Source organism: Culex pipiens, chromosome 2 (assembly GCF_016801865.2).
Source record: "Culex pipiens pallens isolate TS chromosome 2, TS_CPP_V2, whole genome shotgun sequence".
Classification (NCBI taxonomy): domain Eukaryota; kingdom Metazoa; phylum Arthropoda; class Insecta; order Diptera; family Culicidae; genus Culex; species Culex pipiens.
The window spans coordinates 97,561,120-97,575,895 of record NC_068938.1 but is presented as its reverse complement, the minus strand read 5'-3'; the positions used below and the strand labels follow the sequence as shown (position 1 = coordinate 97,575,895).

At 34.4% G+C, this 14,776-nt stretch overlaps 1 protein-coding gene across 2 annotated transcripts in view; it reads right to left on the bottom strand.

The window, feature by feature from the left end:
• Window positions 1–13,717, bottom strand: part of LOC120426315 (pseudouridylate synthase RPUSD2-like) — a 358,154-nt gene extending 344,437 nt beyond the window's left edge. For both annotated transcript variants that reach the window (XM_052707796.1, XM_052707797.1), the window contains exon 1: window positions 13,021–13,717. The gene's annotated coding sequence lies outside the window, so the exon portion shown is untranslated. The remainder of the gene's footprint in view (window positions 1–13,020) is intronic.
• Between the last annotated feature and the right edge of the window lie 1,059 nt (window positions 13,718–14,776).

The window sequence follows — 14,776 nt, the reverse complement described above, 5'->3', positions numbered from 1 at the left end:
TTCTAATTTCATGTGAATTTTTCATTTTTTTGGAAAAATATTTTTTTGCCCCTTGATTTTTCAGACCAATTATGAAGGGGGCGGGTGACATAAACTTTGAAAAATATTTTCAACAGCCTTAGTGCTTTTTGACAATTTAGTTTAGACTCGCACCAAAGTGGGTCAAAACCAAATCTGAAACATATCAATATTAGTTAAAAGCGTGGCCAAAGATGACTTCAAAACTAAAAAAAATCAAAACACTGACAAAGTTACATGAAACAAGTAAAATCATTAAACCCATGATTTAAAAATTTAAAGAATTATACTTTTCACAAAAAAAGAAATCAAAAATTATGTAGAAATAGAATTTTCTTTTTTTTAAGATTTTCTAGATCGAAACGCATCTAGAAGTGGTGTTCGGTCTAAAAGGTAAAAAATAAAAATATTGAAATGACAAGCCAAAGTTTCAACATTTGCCTGGAAAAAGTGTTTTAAAATGCGTTTCACACTAGTTCAGCTGCTTTGCAATCATTAGTTTTCAAAGAGTGTAAGATTTGACGAAAACAAAAAGTTTAGCGGAAAAAAAATCATTTTGCGATAAAAAACATCGAAAATTTTCAAAAATTCAAAAGATTTTTGAATCAACTCAAACATTCTGAATATGATTGTAGACGCAGGGGAACGCAATTGAAATTGATTTCAGCCGATAACAGTTCTATTTCTATTGAAATTTTTTGAAAACAAAAATTGTTTTGCCCCCTGATTTTCCGAGCCAATTTTGAGAGGGGGGGGGGGACAAACTTTACATAAAATTTGTACAAGCCTAATAATGTTGATATCAGAGATTGATATAATGCCAAAACAAAAGCACAAACTAACACTATAACAGTCTGAAAACAGAAGCTCAGCTGCTCATTGGTGAACTAGACTACGAAAAGAACAATAAATTTCAGATAAAATTGCAAATTAAATATGTGGCGATTTTTGTCAAATCAGCCCAAATTATTCAAAGAAGCCACTTATGATGAAAATGTGTTGGGCTAGGAAATCCAAATGTTTTAATTTTCGATTCACTTTAATAACTAAATTAATCTAAAAAAAATTAGGGATAAAAAAATACCAGTGTTAAAACTAAAAATCGATGAGCCATGAATTAAAAAAAAAATATCGACGGAGATTTCCCGTACAATAATTCTGAATAATTCAATTTCCGTAGGAAGATGTCCAAGCCAAAACGTTAATTTAAAGGAAAAAAAAACGGAAAATCAATTGAAAAATTATTTAAACCACAATTAAAAAAAATCATTCAAAATTTAGCTACAAAATTGACAATAAAAAGTAATGAGTACAGCTCTGATCATATCTAAAAAAAGGTTTATAGATGGATATGAAAAGAAGTAGAACATTTGATAGAATTTTTACAAGGAAAAAGGAAATAAAATATTTTGAGATATTTGTCTCTGCTATTTGATGCAGGATTAAGTTAAATTGAATATTCCAATATATATTGTTTCAACAAATTCAAATTCAAATTCAAATTCGGTTTTATTGGTGAATAATCAAGATACAATAAGTTCTTTTGAGGTACAAAACAGAGTTTTGGAGTTCCTTTCAGCTGTGTGTTACATCATAATCCATTTTGGAACAGTTATTGCTTGTAAATAAAGGTGTTACCAAGAGTAAGAAAAATTAAAAAAAAAACTTACTAAACTTGCTAGGAAAAGGGGATAGAAATAGAGAAAGCTTAAAACTAGATCACAGTTTTTTATCCTTTATAGATGTGCTTAATCATTAATTCCCCGAGGGCTAGAAATTGCTCCGCCTTGTTACGGCAGCTCCGAAACCGCGTCATCATCTCCCCCGCGAGAGCAAAGAACTCCGGCAGGGTAAAGAGATCTTCCCCGGTGACTTCTTGCTGGGCCGCATTGCCACTACCGGCCGCGACCACGCTGGCAAACGATCGCCCCCAGCCAGGAGGGATCGCTGGGTTGTCCGCTGGAACCGTACGCTGGCCAGCTGCAGGAACGGCTGCACTCGTACTTCGTTGAGGAGGGTGGGACGCTGCTGCTTTCTTCTTCCTCTTTTCCTGCTCCTCGAGGTAGGACTTGCGCGCGACGCATCCGCGGTAATTACCGGTATGGTTACCGCCGCAGTTCGCGCACTTTACGCGCGGCTTGGTTTGTTCTGCGTTTTCCCCCAAGTCCGCCTTTCGTGGCAGTGCGCACACCTCCGAGAGGTGTGACTCACCGCACTTCACGCAGCGGGGCTGGAGGTTGCAGTTCCGCGAGCCGTGGCCGAATTTCTGGCAACGGTGACATTGCGCTGCGTCCGTCGGATTTTTGGAGTAAAACCGCCAGTTTACCCAAAAACCGTCCAACGCCTTAGTCCGCCGCAGGTCTTGAATCTTGACGGTGCCGCGGTCGAAGTACAACAGGTACAGTGTGTGTGTACCTGTGACTGTTGTCTTCCGCGAGAGGACTTTTATGTCTCGCGGCGTTATTCCGGCACCCGAGAGGTGCTCCTTGAGGACGGAGGTCGGGCGGTCTTGGTACCCCTGCAAGACAATCTTTACAGCGGTCTTCTGCGCGGGGTCAAATGTGTAGAATTTGAAGTTTTTACGCTTAAATTTCTCCACAACCAGGTCGAAGTTCTTTTGGTCAAATGTGAACACTTGCACTGACGCTTTACCTATTTTGAGGCAGTACACGAGGCCTTCCAGCTGCTCGTCAACATCGTCCGACAACGTGTCCAAAACAAAAATTGGTGGTGGTCGTCGTTCCTTTGGAGTAATTACTTTTTTTGGCGTGGGCACTTTTTTCCGTGCACGACCATCGTCGTCGTCGTCGTCGTCGGTAGTGCTGTCGGTAGTGGTGTTGTTGTAGCTGCTTTCCTCGTCACTCAGCCTCGCGAACTTGTTACTGGTGGGAATGTTGGCGGATGTTGAAGCGCCATCGGTCGACGGATTGCCGGAAGTAGCTGAACGGAGCCTAATAGGGCTGCGATCCTGGACGCGGTAATTAGCGTGTAGTAACTTGGGGTCGAATCCTTTGGCGCTCACACTCCCCGGCGCGATGGCGGTCGACGCGGCGTTGGTTTGTTTACCTTTTTGCACACGGCCGGTAGACGAACTTCGCGGGTTTTTCGAGGCCGCACTCGAACTGCCACGGCCACGGCCGGCCCTTGGCATGCTGTTGGAGCAAACTCGCGGCTAATCACGGTAAATTACGGCGAAAATTTTCGAAAAAACGATGGAGCACTGAGCACTTGACTGCTGCTTGCACTCGTGCGTACACGGAGGTTTCAACAAATTCATACAAGCAAAACAAGTTTCCTTTTCGCTGTATTTATGCTCTAATGAGAATTCGTCAAAAACTCACTACAAAACTATTCGTTTGTGGATCAACTCAAATTGCCACCGTACCCCACTAAAACTAAACCAATCGTTCAAAGCATGTGAAAGCTCTTCCACGAAACGAACGAAAAGTTCCATCTGAGATTTCTTCGCTCTCAAACGCCAATTCCAAAAAAAAAAGCATCATGCAAAATCGTTTCGCACATACTTTTCTCCGCCACAAAACTTATCTAATGCAACTTCCACCAAACTCCCGAGCAAAACATTCCGTTCAATTTGTTATGCCAACCATCACGGCGGCGGCGGCGTTTATTTTCCCTTGCTGCAACAACAGCTCTTTCATGTCTTTTCAACCTCCCCCCTATCTCCTTAACAGTGAGAGAAGCTCGTCGATGTAATACTTTTCCACCTCGCACTTGAAACACGTTCGTCAACTTTTTTTGCTTCTTCGCCGAGGTTTAGATTTGAGCTAAACCAGCTGATGCTCGAAAGTGGTGAAGAAAAAAACACGCCAAAATCCTTTTACGTGAAAAGTGCTTTTCCCTTCAATTTTTCATTGCACGCGCGCGGAAAAACTAACCTGAATCGTTGCTCCGCCCAAATGTGTAAGTGTGTGTGTGTTTGCTGACAACGATTTGTACTCGCGGAATGCAAAGGAAAAGTGCTTTGGATTTCGATTTTCCCTGCCCACTACCACCCTTTCACAACCCGCACTTTTCCAACCCAAGTAGCGGCATTGCGAGGCGGAGGAAAAGTTTTAATTAAAATGGCAGATCCCGATCGAAATATTGTGTCTAATTAATCGCCGCAAAAATACCCCGATCCCTCTAATCGCTGGCGCGATGTTGGGCGGATTCTGCGGGGCCCCGGGGATTGATGCGAAAATATAAATACTTGTGGCGGCTGGAGTAAACACAGTGTTCTGGTGGAATTGCGGGAAATTTTTGGGGGAGGTTGTTTGTAGCGATTTTCTGGGGTTGTAAGGAGGGATTTGCTCTTTTCGAAATAAGCAAGCACATTTTATCGTAAATTATTCAACCTTAAAGAATTAAGAAAATAAAATTATTACCTTTAAAATCAAATTTATTTATTTCATAAATTCTATAAAATTTCTTAATTAAATTGATACAATAATTTTATTTTATTTTGTTGATAGTTAAACAAAATTATTTTAAAGAAAACTATTCTCTTCATATTTTTGGAACATTATTTGCACACTTTTCATGTTTAGTATTTGTTAAGTCTAATCAACAACTTCTAATTATTGTTTTATTTTTCACACTTATTTCAGTTTTTATTTGTAAAATTAAATCTGTTCAGTTGTACCAAACTTTGTTTAATACTTGTTTATGACAAAATATTTAACTCAACAAGTTTGAATCCCACCAATTGAACAATTAGTACTATTTTAAAATTAATAAAAATATTTCAATAGTTATTTTTAAATCGAGAAATTTTTTATTGTGCAATTCCAGCTCAAATCGGGATATTTTCGGGTACTTTTGTACCCGAACTTCTCCAATTTTAATGAAACTTTTAAGACATTTTATCATAGGCCTATATAAGCCATTTTTTTGCATATGAAGCCAATTGTACTCAGAAATTAGTTTGAGAAGGGCTTAATTTCAGGGTGATCACTCAAATTTCATTTTTAAATTCCCGACTTTTTTCAAGACTTTTCCAGAATGCTCAAATAATAGGCATTTCTTATCTAAAGAATGATTTCAAACAAAAAACTTTCTATAAGAAAAGTCAATATTAACCACCGAAAAAAAATCTCAATGAATTAAAAAAAAATCCAAATATAGGCATTTTTTGAAAATACAGAAACTAAACAACAAATAATAAAGAAAACTTCAAAAATGTAATTTCATTATTATGATTCAGAGTAGAAACACAACCAATTAGTCTTTGAAAAAATAATCGATAGGTCAACAATACTTATAACTTCCATGGTATTTTTTAAATTGGCAAACGCGTAGTTTTTGATATTTTTTTTAAATTCATCATCATTTAAATCAAAGAATGATCAAAACGTAATTGCTGTTATTATTCATTAAAAGGATTTAGAAAAATTACAAGGAATGCATAAAAGAAAATGTTTTTGCCAAGTTCCCTTTTTAATTATGTAATTTTTGATATTGAATTTTTTAATCAATGTTAATTTTTCTAGTGGTCAGTATTTAACTGTTTTTTTTTTCAGTGAAAATTCAGTTTGATATGATTTAATGTTTTCCCACTTATTTTAAGCAACTGTATGAAGAGACATTTTTTTTAAATAATTTTGCAAGAACTCAACATTTCTTGGATTATTTTTTTTTGCAATTTCAATATTTTCTTTATGTTTTCAAAACGTAATTTTTTTTTCAATTTTGGGTTTTATTCGATATTTAAGTTTTCCGCAAACTGAAAATGAAGCTTTATTTATTTAGGTAGGTAATTTACCCATACTCACAAAAAAAGTTCAAGGGCGACATTTGGAAAAAAACACATTTTAAATTATTTAATGAATTTTGTTAAACAATTACAAATATTTACCCATAAAAAACTATTGCCAAACTCAAGTTTGAATCCTTTTTCAAATATTCAATTATGTGACAAAATGGAATAGAATCATAATTCTAAGCTGGCCATTACGCTCTATTTTTATATTAGTTTTTCATCAACTTTACCTCTTGTTTTGTGAACAAAAATTAAAAGCAATCATTTGATTCATTTAAAAAAAGTACATATTATGAAAATCTGTGTCAAAGACTCCAATATTCATAAAGATTTTAAAGGTCTTAAACAGCTTTTCCATACTCAAATGTATTGAAATAGTGAAAATAATCTTAAATTTAAAGTAAGTTACTAAAGCAGAAATGAGTGATTTCAATTTGAAAATTGTACAAAATATTACAAAATTTATTCAAGAGTTAAAAAAACTCAGAATTCCCGACTTTTCCCGACTTTTTGACAAAAAATCATAAAGTCCCGACTTTTTCCCGATTTTTGGCGGATTTTGAAGAATTCCCGACTTTTTCCCGACTTGAGTGGCCACCCTGGGCTTAAGTTATTTAAATATTTTTTTTGTATTTTGCAATTTAAAAATTACCGTATCTCGAAGCCGTTGCATCGTATCAAAAAGTGGTTAAAGACAAACTTGTAGGAAATTTGATGGGCTTTCTAAAAAAATACACTGAGAGAAAAATACACGCCAATTTTATGAGAATTTTTGAGTTTAAATTTTAAGGTGATTTTTTTTCGTTAATTTTTTTTGTGAAAATAGTCTAAAATGTGACAAAAAGACTCACAAAAATGCAGGATGGTATGTCTCTCAAAAAAAACAAATACAAAAAAATCATTGATTAAAACTGCTTTTTTTTAAAGTGGTCAAAATTTTCAAAAACCGATAGTGAGAATCGATTCCCCAGACATAAAAGTACATAAAAGTCTCAATATTGACCATTGTCCTATGTCCAATCCTTGTGAAGATACAGCGGTTTTAAAAATAAAAATGTTTAAAAAATAGGTTGTTTGGTGGTTTTTGGCGATTTCTATATGATGGACTTGATTTTTCAGTCTCGTAAATATTTTCGAAGCTTAACGCCAAAATTTTAGCTTATGATTTGTCTCGACAAAAATAACAGACCTTTTTTCATTTCATAAAGTGACTCAAAACAGGACAATTTGTTTAGAAAAGTATGCCAGATTTTGCCTTTATAATTCTATTTGCATAATTCATGCATCCATGATTTTTTTCCTGAACTATAAAAATTACAGCCAAATTCTGAGTCAGCAAAAAAAGGTTTTTGCTTGATATTCCTCCTTAGATTTATAAAAGATTATTTTTTTCATGGTACCTTATTTTGTCAACAAAAGCATCTTAAAAAATATTTCAACTGAAAAAGTGCCTAAAAAATAAAAACATTTAAAAAATTAGCATGTAAGTCTGGATCGAACGTTTTAAAGAATAATTTGATTTTAAGGTCAAAATTGCAAAATTTAATGTGAATAAGACTATATGCAAAAAAGCCAAAGATGCGTGCCTAGTTCAAGTACTGTTTTTTAATTGTTTACAACCGTAGGTTTCCTTTTGATTTATTGGCAAAGTTGATGGAAATGTCAAAGAATTTTCCAAAACTTCCACTAAGACAATTAGACGCAAATTTTAATTCAAGTTTTTGTCTCATACCCTCATTTTCCCACAAAATCAGGATGCATTTTTTTGCTGAGGATTTTAAATAGTTTTGAAAAGCTTGTGAAACAATTGTAAACTTTTTAAAATGCATTTTAAAACGTTTTTGATGCGTTTTTAAACTAATCATTTAAATTTTTAACAAATTTTGAATTTTGGAAATACAGACCGGAAAAAGTTAAACTAAATAATATTTTTCATAAATTTCTTGATTCTTATTGCAAATTTGTACTACCAGCAAAACTGCAATAATGTATAAAGTGATACTTGTATGAAAATTAGGAAAATTAGGCACGATTATGGTTTTTTTTTGTATTTACCCCATGACTTCGACCAGAGCAAAGGATCAAAAAGTTTAAATAAAATTTGTAACAGCCTTTAAATTTTTTAATTCACATTTTTTTTCTCGTTATTCGACGGTTGAGGTCAATTAGGGGAGGTGAGAGCTTCATTAAAAAAAATATATATCAAAATGTGCCTTAAAACATTTTTAAATAATTGAAAAAATATCTGTAAAATCCAGAATTTCATTTCCTCTAGAGTTTTACGATAATTTTCGAATTGAGGTCAAAATTTCAATTTAAACCGGCACTTTGACCTTTTAGAAATTAATTTAAATTAGTTAAAACCTTACCTTTGCAGCCGATTGATTTTTAACTATTCAAAATCAAAGAAGTTAAAATGTATTATAACTTAAAACGATTCCACCGGATAAATAAAAATAATAAAGAAAAAGCTGAAACTGAATCAAGTTCATTTTTAGTGAAAATACGTGCTCTGAATTATATTTTCCTCTTCCTCTAAGGCCAGTAGCTTGATAATTTCAAATCTCATTACTGTTAACAAAATGGAAATGCAAACAGCTTTTTGTTTGCTTGTTCTCACTTCAGCCTTCCGCCTCCCCCCTCATACTTCAAACAATGAATATTCCAACCTGTTAAAACACCGAGGAAATCTCGACCACCTCTCCCCTCCCCTCTTCAAAACACCATCAAACACTTCATCCGCGACCAACCGGGCGGAGGACGATTCCCAAAAATTCCATTCCCATTGCCAAAATCGCGTCATAATATCTCACTTTTAGCCAGCCTGCCGTCAACCACTCAAGGTTGGGCGAGGACCCAGGACCGAAAAAAAAAGTTGTGGCCCTGGTCCCCAACAAAAGGTTCCCCACTTTTAACTCCAGAAAGCCCCTCCGCCATAATCGTTATCTTCTCCGAATCGTGCCTACAACAAAAAACATTGTTCAAACAGTGAAGAAGTTTTCCCCAACTTGGGCCGACGACGCTCTTTTGCGTTCGTCACCGTCCGAGGGAGTTTTCCGGCGGGGAATATATATTATGTAATTTTTGTCGTTTTCCCCCTCCCCTCCTCCCAATTTTGTGAATGATTTTCGTCGTTCTCTTTTGAGGGGCTGTTAAGAATATATGCAAACATTTACACACACTACCACCGTCACACAAAAGACAATTCAAATAATCTTTATGGCGATAGAATGGAACGGAACGGAATGGTTTGGTGTGTGCGGTTCCAAAGTGCCATTCGAAAAGCAGTCATCGTCACATGGTTGGGATTGTTATTTTCCCGTGCTTTTACAGCGGTGTGTTTGGGGGCGCAGGGGTGCCAGCAGTTTTGGTTATTCGAATTGAAGTTTCAAACTTAATTTTCCTAATTTTGTTCAAACAATTCCATTAAAAAAAAAAACTTTTATTTTTCTTACAAAAGAAAGATGCATGATTTGTTTTTTTGGAAAAGAAAAAAAATCTGCTGAAGGCTAGTTTTTAGAAATAGAATCGTATTAATTTTTGCATATTAGATTTCAATGATTTGCTGATAAAATCATGTTCGCAAAATGCATCCCTGAAGTCGAAGTCGGAGGGTATTGTTTGATATCTTTCAATATTCGAAGCGTATACTTAACCCAAAAATCGTTCTTTGGAGGACATGTCTCATGGAAAACAGATCTACCACAGTAACAACACGATTCTACCAAGATTTTGATCATGGTTCATTTTCAGGAATGTCCCTGGGACACTTTGGCATCACTATGAACTTTGTGAAGCACTTTTGGGATGTTCTGAGACCTCTAAAGTGTCCCAAAATACAGATAACACAATTCTACCATGTTTACAAATAGTTTCATATCCATGTTCAGGGTCCTCCAAAGTGGCCTGAAATACAGATCTTTTAGTCTTACACCGTACCAACATGCATTTCAAGCACATCATGTTGAAAGAAATGCTCTATCTCTTCACCATATTCGCTAGTGGATGTTGTTGTTGTTTATTCATTTATATCTGGCAGCTTAAGCCTTCTTTCTCATTCGCTTCCCTCCTCTAATGGATTAATTCTGAGTTACAAAATTAAGCTATCTATGGTAAAATAACTATAAGTCAATATGGCAAGAAATTAATTAACAAAAATAGATTTTAATAAGAAAGCAATCGACTTTTCCCAACATTTTTGAGTCACTTTTGAAGAAATTGAGATTAAAACACAAAAGATCATTTTTTATAGATTTTTTTAAATGATTATGGGAGGTACAATAAAAATTAAAATAGAAAGCCAATCACTTAAAAATTTATAAGAATAATTTTATTTATCAATTTATCTACTATTTTTTAACTCTCTACTGCACAATTTTTTTTCGAAAATTTTTATTTTTCCCAAATTTTGTTCTACGAAAAATTTTACTTCTCTTGTTTTATGTTTGTCTTGTATCATTTTTAAATATTTTTATTTGCATTTATCTAGTTTAGTTTATGTTTGTTTTTGGTAATATTATTAATGTATGTTTTTGGGCATATTTCTTTTTACTTAAAATTTTAGAAATGTTAGTATAAAACACAGTTAAAGTTGACTTCTAAAAATTAAATTTTTAAAAGCATTCGCAAAGTCACATAAAACAAGGAAAACTTACAACCCATAAATTTCCTAAATTTTTAGAGTTCTTCTGTCCAATGGTTTTTAAAGATCAAAAATTGGTTGAAAAATTGATTTTTTGCGATTTTTAAATCGAAGCCCGTCTAAAGGCGAGGTTGGGTTGCATAGGGTTAAAGAAATGGAGATCAAAACAAAGTAGCACTTTTTTTATAGAATTAAAAAAATAGCATCATAAATTCAAAGAAAAATTTTCACATATTTGAAAAGATAAAAATATTCCAAAATAGCACGCATTTGTCAATTCAGTTCATTACAGAATCAGTAGAATTCACTATAATTGAGCGTTAATTTGCTCCAGAAGAAAATACAACAACAAAATAAAAAAGCATTTCTTAAACCAAACCTAATGGTGTATCATTTGAAATTGTAAATAGATTTTTTCATGTTTGCGAATTTAATAGCTTGTTTAACTATTTTATGATTGTGGGAGGTACAATAGACAAAAAAAAACAATATTTTAACAATAAATTGATCAAAAAGTCAGCAATTTAGCTAAATTACATAACAATGTTAACGTTTGAGAATAGTAGATGAAAAAATAATTAAAATATAATAATTTTATTTCTATTTTTTTTCATTTTCACTTTACAAACAATTAACAATTCCAAGTTTACAGCAAAGAACCCCTCAATTTTTATTGTTGCACATTGCAAACTATAAAATTTAAATTTCACAGATTGACGGAAGGGAATTTATCAAATTATTTACTAATTTCGTTACACAATATTCAAATGGCAAAGAAAGACTTTTACTTTTGAAATGATTTTAACCGTGAACTCTTTCTCATTTCAATGAATACCTTCAAAATGTAACATTATATTCTGCCAAAAATATTTTAAATTTTAAATAATTTTGACTATTTATTCTTTAATTTTTTTAAAAACCTTATATCCAATTGTCATAAAATGTATTCCAAGTAGTTTTAGTCCAGTGAAAATTCAATTTAAAGCATTTGTCAAAAAAAAAAAAATCCATTGAAAAAACTTTTAAAATCAATTACAAAAACATTTTGAATCATAATAAGGCCGTTGCGAATATTTTTCATAGTTTATTTCGCCCCCCCCCCCCCCCTTCAAAATTCGTCCGAAAAAACAGGGGGGCAAAAAAAAATCTTTTTTTTTTTCAAAAAACATCAAAATTTCAATGAAATTAGAAGTCAAATCAACTGAAAATAATCTAAAATGCATTTTCTGCATTGATTATCATATTTAGCCTGTTTGAGCTGGATTGTAAATATTTTGAATTTTTAAAAAATTCTTATGCACAGCACCGCAAAACTTTTTTTATTCGCAAAAATATAGAATAAAATTTTCGTCAATACTTAGATCTTTTGGAAACTAATTATTGCAAAACATCTGGACATCGAAACCATGGCTCGTAAATTCAATTTTTAAATTTTTTCATTTATTTTTTCAACTTTTTATAAGATTAAACTTTGCACTTCTAATAAAATTCTTTTACTTTTACCCAATAAATTTTTGAACATTTTCATTTAATTGGCATCGCGTTTTTTAGGTATCAAAATGTTTTATGGAAACAAATTTCTGCAAATTAATGTGATTTTTCTCTGAGTGAAATGAACAATGAAATGCAACAACACAGAAAAATTGATGATGGACACTAACTAGGCAAATATACCTTGATTATTGACGATTTAACAAAAAATATTTAAAAAGGGGATTTTTTTATTATTTTATAACCCATATCCAATTTTGATTCTCAAACTAAAAGATGATGTATTCAAAAAAAATTATAAACTGAACAGATCACTCAAATTGACCAGGTTTTTACATCAAATGTGAATGAAATATTTTCCAAATAGTTTTAAGTTAGAGTCATAGAAATACAATATAAGCAGAAAATTACATAAAATACACGAAGAAAATCGATTTCCGTAATTGCACAACATGGATAGATTTTTTAGAGGTTCACAATTTCATAAAAGTTCAGTCATGATAAATGATTTTAATTTTCTGAAGAAATAATTTCAAACACATTTTTTTCTGCAATTCAAATTGATGTCATTTGCTGATATTTTATCAAGTGTAACAGTTTTCCTTGATAAAATGGTAATTTCCCTCGCTCAATTTATCACGACATCCCTTTCCGTAACGAACGACCAACAAGCAAAACCAGAAGGAAAATGTAAAAAAAAATCGGAAAACCCCGTCTCCGAAGATCCGAAACACTGCGGGATTCACGTTTCGCCTCTTCCTCTCCGCGGGAGAAGAAAACTCGGCTGTAGAGCAGTGTAGTAAGGTAAGGGTGCTCTCGTTTTCGCTCAATGTCACACAGAAACAACATCGTCGTCGTCGTCGTCATCTGCTTCTAGCTAGTAGCTAGTGTTCTATATCAGAGTGGCGTGTATTTTTCCCCGTACACTGCTGTGGTGTGACTTGACAGCATCAGCACCAGTGGGTAAGATTAGCCAGATTTCAACGACGAAAATAGCTCAAAGTCACACAACCACACACAGACAGGCAGAGAAGAGGGTTTTGGGATGATTTTCCCAAATTTTGATAGAACGAAGACCAACAGGCGATCGACACTTTCTGATAATACACACTTTGCACGATTTCTTGCGGTTGTGAAGATTTTCCGCCGATTACAGCTGCTCTCGTCGTCGTATTTTTTTCTCCTTTTGCTCTCTCACTCACTGATGATCTTTTTCCTGTTGTAGTTCACACGTGATTCTCGAGATAACAAACACACAAATACACAGCTGACTTGCTTCGCAAGTGACGATGTTTCTCTTTGTCTACTGGGACGAAAATCTCACTTGTGACAATTGTCAACAACAACAAACGACTCGTTTACGATTCTCCAAATTCAACCGTTTTCTTTGCTGATTTTGACTTGACTTGAACTGACTTTGTCAACACTGAGCTCGATTGTTTTAGGACCGGCTTTTCTTCCTCAAGTAGTCAACAATTCCGCAAAATATCCCCACTAAACTTTTCCACAAATCTCACGATCAACAATCAATCTTCACAGTATATTTTCCAGTACACACGCACAAAATTTAGCGAATATTTTCGTACTTTCGATCGGATCGAAATCAGATGGGAAAAACGACTCACTACAATACGCCGCCACACAAATACACACGCGCGAGTCCCACGAGCGACTGAAACGCGGTTTTTCCCGGCGCCTTAGAACCGAACGAAGCGATTTTCCCGAGCGCAGAAAACAAACTCTCTCTTACACACACGTCAGACGTGAACAACGGGCCGCGATAGACTGAAAGATTTTCCCGAGCTGCCGTTCGATATTATTCGAAATTGACAGCCAAGCCGAAAAGCCCGAAGGCACGAAGCTTCGGACTCGGGCGAAACGAGAGAATGAGCGAGCAATCCTCTCTCGCGCGCTCTCACGTGCGTGCGAAACGAATCGCTGATAAAAGGTTTTCGAAGCATGTGCTTTGGCAAACGAAACTCTCAGCAGAGGTAGCTCAACTCTCTCGCGCTCGTACTCTCGCTTTTGTTTGATAAACATCGTTGTTTTGAGTTTCGCGTGGAAATGACAACAGTTTGAGCGCACAAGCGAGCGCGTGCGAGGTGAGAGAGCGTGGGAAAGTTTGAGTTTTGTTTTTGAGTGTTTGAGATTTATGGGCAATTGGGTGACGTACTCACTACAGTGAGTGTGTGAGAGATTTGAGTGCAACTGGTGAGATAGTTGAGTTACGCAAAGTGGTGCTGAAATGTTATTTTTTTGAAATCATTTTCAAAATTAAAAATATTGAAATTTTGAAAAGTCTGTAAAATAAAATGTTATTCAGTTCGGACTTGATTTTTAGAAAATCATTCGGTCATGTCACCTGTCATTCAGCCCTATGAAATTAAAAAAATGGGGTTGCTGAATTAGAGTTTAATCTATACAATAAAAAAAACGTTCCAATCCACCTTTAGGTGGTTGGTGCCTTTCTCTTGTAATTTCGTTTGAAATAGATATTATCCACTTAAAAAAACCATTTGTCAAAAAATACACACTCCGCATTTGAAGAAAATGGCAACACGACTCTTTCGAGACGGTCAGACACGGCCATTTGGATTGTTAAAAATCACCCTTTCGTGTAGTCGTCTGAAAAGATTTACATTGAAAAAATTTAATCGGAAAATCGAAGCACGAAAAAAATGTTGTCTTATTTTTGATTGTCGAGCTTAAGTAAGACCAAGATGGTGGCCAAATTGGCGGCAATGAAATATTCAAAGAGCAACGAATGAACGAAAACAGGGCAACTACTCCAGAGACATATACTTTTTTTATAAATCAAAATTTAAAAAAAAATAACCGCTCTTAAAAAAAATCGTTGATAAAGGTTG